At 35.6% G+C, this 7,517-nt stretch overlaps 2 long non-coding RNA genes across 2 annotated transcripts; one reads left to right on the top strand and one right to left on the bottom strand.

Moving 5' to 3' along the window:
* The first annotated feature begins 1,761 nt into the window (after positions 1-1,761).
* LOC112575005 lies at positions 1,762-3,820 on the top strand. The gene is made up of 3 exons (XR_003101548.1): positions 1,762-2,042; positions 2,453-2,655; positions 3,457-3,820. It is a non-coding gene; the product is annotated as an uncharacterized LOC112575005 (long non-coding RNA).
* Positions 3,196-5,646, bottom strand: LOC112575007. The gene is made up of 2 exons (XR_003101550.1): positions 5,421-5,646; positions 3,196-3,803 (listed from the first exon to the last, which is right to left on the bottom strand). It is a non-coding gene; the product is annotated as an uncharacterized LOC112575007 (long non-coding RNA).
* Positions 5,647-7,517: the final 1,871 nt, after the last annotated feature.

The following is a 7,517-nucleotide window of genomic DNA, read 5'->3' as shown; positions in this document are numbered from 1 at the left end:
TCCTAGCATTGTTCTTCCTTCTACATCTTTGTTACTATTTTGTTTACTTGTCTACATCTTTGTTACTATTTTGTTTACTTGTCTACATCTTTGTTGCTATTTTGTGATCTTATTCGGCTCAATGAGTCCACCTTTGGCTGAGTTATTGCGCTTTATAAATTCCACTTATTATAATTATTATTAAGATTCCTGCAAGTGTAATGACAGGAGAATGATATTTTCCCCAGACATAATCCATCGCTTTGAAATAACCCGCAGACCATCCAAGTTATGGTCCAGATTGAATACATCATGTCACATCAAAATTGTCTGAATGAAGTGAGATTCTGAAGAGATGAGACTTGTTGAGAGGCGAGAGAAAGAAACACTTGGAAGAAAGGATTTCAACAAATTAAGTGTGAGAAATTTGCTGTTTTTAATCTGACTTACAGATGTTTCACACCCCAGTTGTTGGATCCTATGATAGCAGTCTATGATGTAAGATGTTTTATCACCCAATAGCTGCTTCTTACGGTAGTATATTGAGATAGGTCTTTAACACACAACCGTTGTTTCTCACAATAATATTTTGAGGTAGGTGCATCAAAGCCAAGCACTTGCATCTTATGAGAATATTTTGAGCTTGTAGTCTATTCTAGCTTTAACTAGCAGCCATGAAGAGAGTGAAGAAGTGGTGTTTCATATCGATTTGATTTTTAATGAATAAATGCAGTGTTTGCTTATTTATTATTCAGATATTAATATTTGGGCAGTACAGAGGAAAACTATTACAGCGATTTCAAGTGATTTCTGTCGAAAGAAGAGATTGCACAACTGCTACATGCCCGTGTGTGAGGCTGTGACACAGTTTCCTATCTTATCCACCAGCATATTGAGGTCACTGTTGATGTCCTATTTGTCACCTTTGGCAGGCGATTGTTTGCAGTATTTGGACCAACGGTATCAAAACTCCTCCCAGTGTTCAGACATGCTCAGTGATTTAAAACTTTAAAAGATTACCTTAAGCCTCACCTCTTTCCACCAAAAACTTTATAGCTTAATTTTTTTCTTGATAGACAGAGCTACAGCTTCCATGTTATTTATTAGGTGCTAGTTTTTCTTTTACCTTCAGAGAGAAAGAGACTCTCTGTGTGTGTGTGTGTTGATTGGAGGAAGGGAGGGTTGATGTAGTGGTACGTGCATGGGTTGATGATAATGATGAGGATGATAATAATAATAAAAAAAAAATAAAAAATTTGTTACTCATACTCACATTCCTAAGGAGCATGCTTTTAGCACCTAAGAACAAGAACGAAACATGGACAGCATATGAGGGACAGGAAGACAAATAACATGAACTATAAAAGAATCAACAACCGTACTAAACAAAGAATAAAATCAAATACAGAAAACACAAAGAGGAACCAAGAACAAGAGCTGAGAGTAACGTGATATTGCAAACGGAAGGGTGTGAAAAGGACTGGCATTATGGGATAGGTTGTTAGGAGTCATGTTTACGGAAGAGGTGAGTTTTCAGTGCTGGAAACTTCACCTGAAACATTGTTTCTTTAAGTCTGGTGTCTCATGAATTATTTCTGACTGATGGTAATTGCTACTTTATTTTTAATTATAGCCATTTTTGTTGGGACATTTACTGTTATTGTCCGAAGGGATTATTTTTGCATTGTCAGAGCTAACAGAAATGTTTTTACTTCATTCGTGCAATCAAAACTGTGTCAGGAAGGGTTGTTGACTGCCGCACGGCTATCCGCTATTTCGGAGAATTATGCATGCATACGACCTTCACCCAGAACGTTACGACCTTCACCCAGCAAGTATGTGAGGCTACTTCCGGTTTTGCTGTCTGCTGTTTATACTCGTAGCATTCTTCAAGCATGAGAGCTCTTACAAATAAAAATGATAATCGAATTTGCTGTGTACCTCAATGTACAGTTAAGGCCTATAAATGTCCAACATTGTCCTTCCATGAAATTTCAAAGGATGAGCAAATGAAGAAGCTTTGGCTTGTAAGAATTTGAAGAGACGAAGGACCCCTCTTTCGGGTAAGCGTGATCAAATTCTAATCACTATTAATCGTTTTCTTCACTCGCTGTATCACTTTTTCTTCATTCCATTTTAACCATCGTTAGCCAGTCTAAAGATTTAAAGTTCTTATTTTAGAATAATTGTTGTTTTCGTAATCTTAACTTACTGCATATGGGCATAGCTATTTTGTATTACCGAAAACGTTATCGCACATACCAACATACATTTTCTAAGGGAGTACATATTATTAAAGTAGTTATATTGAAATGCTGAGAAAGGTGAACATATATTACCAATATTATTTGTATTAAGTTAAAGTAAACTTCTGCATATTGCTATAAGAAAGGCAAAATCATAAGTGCAATGCACTTACATGTGTTTTGGTAAATGTTTATGAAAATAACAATTCATTAATTTTTTTTCTCAGATAGGAAGGTGGACAAAGGTGTGTAGCAGGCACTTTGTGCCAGAAGATTTTCGCCTTTTACCCTTAAAAGGAAAGCAAAGGAGACTAAAGCCAGATGCTGTACCAAGCTTGTTTACATTAAACAACTTTCAGCTTGGGAAAGAGAGAAAGCAGCTGGCAGTTAGCCATCCCCTGTCACTAGCAAATATCAACACCAATCAGAGGTAAACTCACTTTAGTTGCATTGTATTAGTGGATGATCTCAATAAAAACAGTATGATTAAGTAATAATTTTTTTTTCTTTATAGAGGATATTGTGTTGAGCATAAGAAATGTCAACAAATTATAGTTGGTCAAACATAACTTTAGATAGAAGTAATGGCTCTTTTAAGCACATTCTGATCCTGTTCAGTTAGAAATAAAATTAGTTGAGAACTTTCAGCTTTGACTTTCCTCTCACAAGCTGTTCATGTGATGCATCATTTTAGAGCATTTAGGGCCAGGCATCACCACATTTGTGTCATTTTACTAATTCACTTTGTGAGATCTTTGTTAATTGCTTTTCCTTCTGGGTCTTTTTTTTTTTTATTTTAGCATACAACTTTGCCACAATTGTCAGAATTTTGTTGTCTTTTCAGTCCATTCATTATTACCTATTCTCGTTACACTACATCAGAACGTGTATTTTCAAGATGTATACATAATAGGATCAGATGTGTAGTGCGTGGAGATCATTGTTTAAATCACATATAGAAATACAAAGATAAATGCAAAGTGACTTTTATTATCAAATTTAATTTTTTCATTGCTAAAAATATTTAATAACATAAACAAAGAACAAGAACATCAATTGTGTCATTATTATTTAGACACTTTGACTATCGACAGGTGTCAAAACATATTTTCAGTTAACCTCTTTTTGTCACATCAAACCCTCAAATAGCAAAAGGGGTTAATCCCTGTCAATGTTAAGTGAGCTGTGCCAAATCAGCCATTTCACGTGGTAAAATGTTTTTTCTTATCAGCAAAAATGGGGATGCTAAGCCCACAACAGAGCCTGCAACGGCAGAGACAGAGCCGGCAACAGCAGCTGCAGAGTCTGTAACAGCAGACAACCCTTCTGTTGAAGAGCAGCTCTCCTTGGCAAAAGAAGAGAATAAAGTAAAAAAGTTCTTCAAGAGAGGATACAACAATTAGAACATCATTTGCAAATGGACAGCAGCAGAAAAATCGAAAACTTTGGGTTAGAACGTTTTTCACAAGATGATGGAAAAATAGAGTTTTATACCGGATTTCCAAATTATAACACATTAAAAATATTTGACTGCAGCCTTGTGTCCCTTTCTATCTGAAAAGATTCTTGCTGAGTGATCTGCAAAAAAAAAAAAATTGAACTCCATAAAGAATAAATGCACATGTGGATCTTGGGCTATACCTACCACTTTAAAAGAGAATATACAATAGTAATTAAAAAGAAAAAAATTCTTTTAAAGCAGGCACACATTCTCCATTGTTTATGACACCACCCTTACCCATATAAATGCTAATGATGATCCTACAAAATTATTGTTTAATATCAACATGCAACTTTTTAAATCCATGAGTCACATAAAAAGGACAGCCAAAACTGTGCTCTAGTGCAAAAGGGTATTTGGTTTGTTGCCAAAACTTTCCCTCAAAAGGGTTTCATCATAAACTGTATCTATGAGTATATAAAAGAAAATGTGATAAATAAAGATGACTGTACACATGTTGAATGTACTTTCCACTTTTAAAATAAAGTGTATCTAATAATAAATAATACATGACAATTTGGAAAACAAACTTTGAGTGAGTTTTTTGACCTTTTGTCCTTCTTTTCTTCTGATAAAGAAGGAATTTCTCCTGACATGACAATCTGATTCAGGAAATGCCTCTGATTCATTTATATTTATGACAAAGTTATCGTGCAGTTTCTGTTGATGAGCCCTTCCCCTTCGATATTTTCCATATTTTGTTAATACCAAGGAAGTCTGCTTCTTGCTTAAGGCAAATGGAAATAATGCTGTGGACTACAATGTTGTAATAATCATGATAACATTAAATTTTAAAAGATGTTATTTATTACTTGATGAACAAGAATAATTTGTCTTGAAAGCACAGTGGTATCCACTTGATATTTACTGCTCATTCTACTCCAAATGGAACAATCTGCTCTAAAACCATTTCTTGTGGAATATGCAAATAAAGAAATTTATATAATTTATATAATATATGTTATCTTTTGCATGCCCTTTCAGGAATAAATAAATGTTGAATGTCTCTTTTTTGCGTGTAGATACTTTGCAAATTTCATGAGTTCCTCTATCAGTAGGAGGTATGTGTGTACTAAATATTCATGATTATCATTATTATAAATGTAACTTCATTGCACGACTACATAAACAAAAAATTCTGCACTGGGAAAAGAATGATTATACTCTCTCCCCCCTCTATTAACTTATATTTTCACTATGCCTTTTCAACAATAATTTTAGCTTATTTTGGTGAGAAGAAAATGTAATCCGTCACTAACTTCAAGTGTGTGGGGAATTCCTGATTTCGTGTACGATCTGTAGCACCGAGATATGTTGTTCGGCAACCATCGTCGTATGGATTCGGTGCAACTATTTTTTTTTAATGTAATAAATATGCATAGTAAAACAGAAAAGCATCACAGGATCAGATACAAACAATAACATACCTCATATAAAAACAAAAGAAAGCATGTAAATACCTGGATAGATGCAGTTACCGAAAATGTAAACAATGCAAGTTTTCACCTCCACTACTTAAAATTGTTTTGCTCTCTCATCAAGATCTACCTCAGTATATGTTATAATATATTTATATAAGAATATACTTATTTTTTTTTGCAATTATATTGTATAAGACTAATATAGTCAATCGCAGATTCAGACAATAAGCTGCGATCACAATCGCACATTCACAACCTGGCTTTTCTACTTACCCCGCACGTTGAATAAATATTTCTCGGCAAAATAGTTGTATCCACTGTCATGGTCGCGTTTTGCCGAGCCTCTGGAACTAAATGCCTCGATATTTCCGAACGAAATATTAGCAACACGCTGCAAATTTCGACAGTAATCTAAGGAGGTGTTTGACGTTTGCGTTTCAACCATCTTCGAAATACTTGAACAGGAAGTAGCGGTCCATACTTACGTCTGCGCATATCTTTTCGCGCACCTCATTACGAAAAGGTCAATATCTCCTGTGGCAGTAGGTTTTATCTACTCAAAAATGGGGAGTTAGTCTGTAAGGTTAACACGATCTTTTGATTCACCTTCCCAACAACAGAATTTATTGCTAAACGGACGATTGCCATTACTATAAGCCCAGGTATATTAAGGGACAAAATGCAGCAAGCCAAAAATAGGTTTCTTTATCTATAATATTTCTGGCAAATACAGAACCCGAAATTTTTTTTGAAATAAAAGTAATGATTAAACAAAGACAAAATTCATTTCCTGTGATGATAAGAGAAAAACCACAACACACGTAGAAAAGAGTTATATATGCCTTTTCGTAAAAGAAAAATCCTTAAAAGGTCTGTAAAAATGGACTTTTTACAATATTTAAAGTAGAGTATATAGTTTGGTGCTCTTGTATTTAATCCCTTTACTCTAATTCTCAACCACCGCAATTTGTATTAAAAAATGAATTAATGTCTGGAGACTGAGAGAGCTGACATTAATAATTGACTGAAACTATTCTCTTTGGCTCTGGTATTTTTTCTATCACTACTTAAACTATTTTAGGATAAGACGACACGGTTTAATATCCTTTCCATGAATACAAAAATTCCGTCCCCATCCATTTTGGAATATTCATATTAAGGAAGTCGTCCGGTATATCATTAACCAGAGGAGGAGATGTTGGTGATATTGTAGTGGTAGTAGTCGCTGGTGTAGTAGTGTTCGTCAGGCTGCATGCCAGGGCGTCCAGACCCATCCATGGTGTTGTCCAAGTAGGAGAGGCACGCCTGACGGTTTTCAAGTGTGTTTTTCCCAATCATGTTACCTGACAACCTTCGTGTGATCTGCCAGAAACATTCATGTCATTGCTAATCTTCGTGAGAAATCTTAGGTTTGAGAGCTCTAAGTTATTTTTTGGAAAGATTCGTTGGTGGTCTAAGCTGTCTAGGTTTATAACACTTCTCCTTGACAAGATTTCTCCAGCTTGTGACAAATAAACACTGTTTCAGAATCTGAGGATTTATGGAGACAAAGATATAACTCATTCCAGATAGAGCATGGATAGGTAGGCTCATATTCCTTAACTTGTTGGGGTCGAATGAAAGACCTCGGTGTCAACTTGTGGAGGATTCTCGACTCGAGACACGAGACACGAGACACGAGACACTAAATCAACAAAGCAATATAATAAAGCGAAGGGATAAAAGAAAAGAACCAGAAATGAACAAAAGGAATGCGGTAGCGAGGGAAGATAGAGAGTCTAGAACGATGAACAGAGGATAATGGGTATTTGCTACTAAAAACATTTGTTAAGCACGTAATCACACTTCTCTGGAGCATGCTCTTAGCGTCTAAGAACAAGAAAGACATAGGATACGAGGGACAGGAAAACAAACGAATAACATGTGAACTAACATGTGAAATAATAAACAATAGTACTAATGATAAATAAAAATATTTAATGCAAAAGGTACAAGATACACACGCATAAAAGGACTTTGCGACAACAGTAGGGACGCAGGACTAAAGCCCTAAAGTCAACCGAGGAAACAGAAAATTCAAATGGGTCTGCAACTGCAACAGAAAAAAAGAGTTCAAAACATGATAGCACCAAGGTAATTTTGCCTGTTTCTATCTTTGCTTACATCAAACTCAAATAAGCTAAAGAAAAAAGCTGTCCCCCTTGGTAAGACAAGCACTCGCGCGCACACATACACACTGGTCAGAGGAGCTAAGAAGTGACAGCACACGTTTTATTGAACCTCCAACTCAGCTCATCATGGCACCGGAGCCCGTTGTCACCCTCCCATCTGAGGCACCCAAAAGCAGACTGGCAGATTAATAACTGTAGG

Source organism: Pomacea canaliculata, linkage group LG11 (genome assembly GCF_003073045.1).
Source record: "Pomacea canaliculata isolate SZHN2017 linkage group LG11, ASM307304v1, whole genome shotgun sequence".
Lineage (NCBI taxonomy): Eukaryota > Metazoa > Mollusca > Gastropoda > Architaenioglossa > Ampullariidae > Pomacea > Pomacea canaliculata.
The sequence above is the reverse complement of the archived record's forward strand: the minus strand, read 5'-3'. Positions and strand labels throughout refer to the sequence as shown.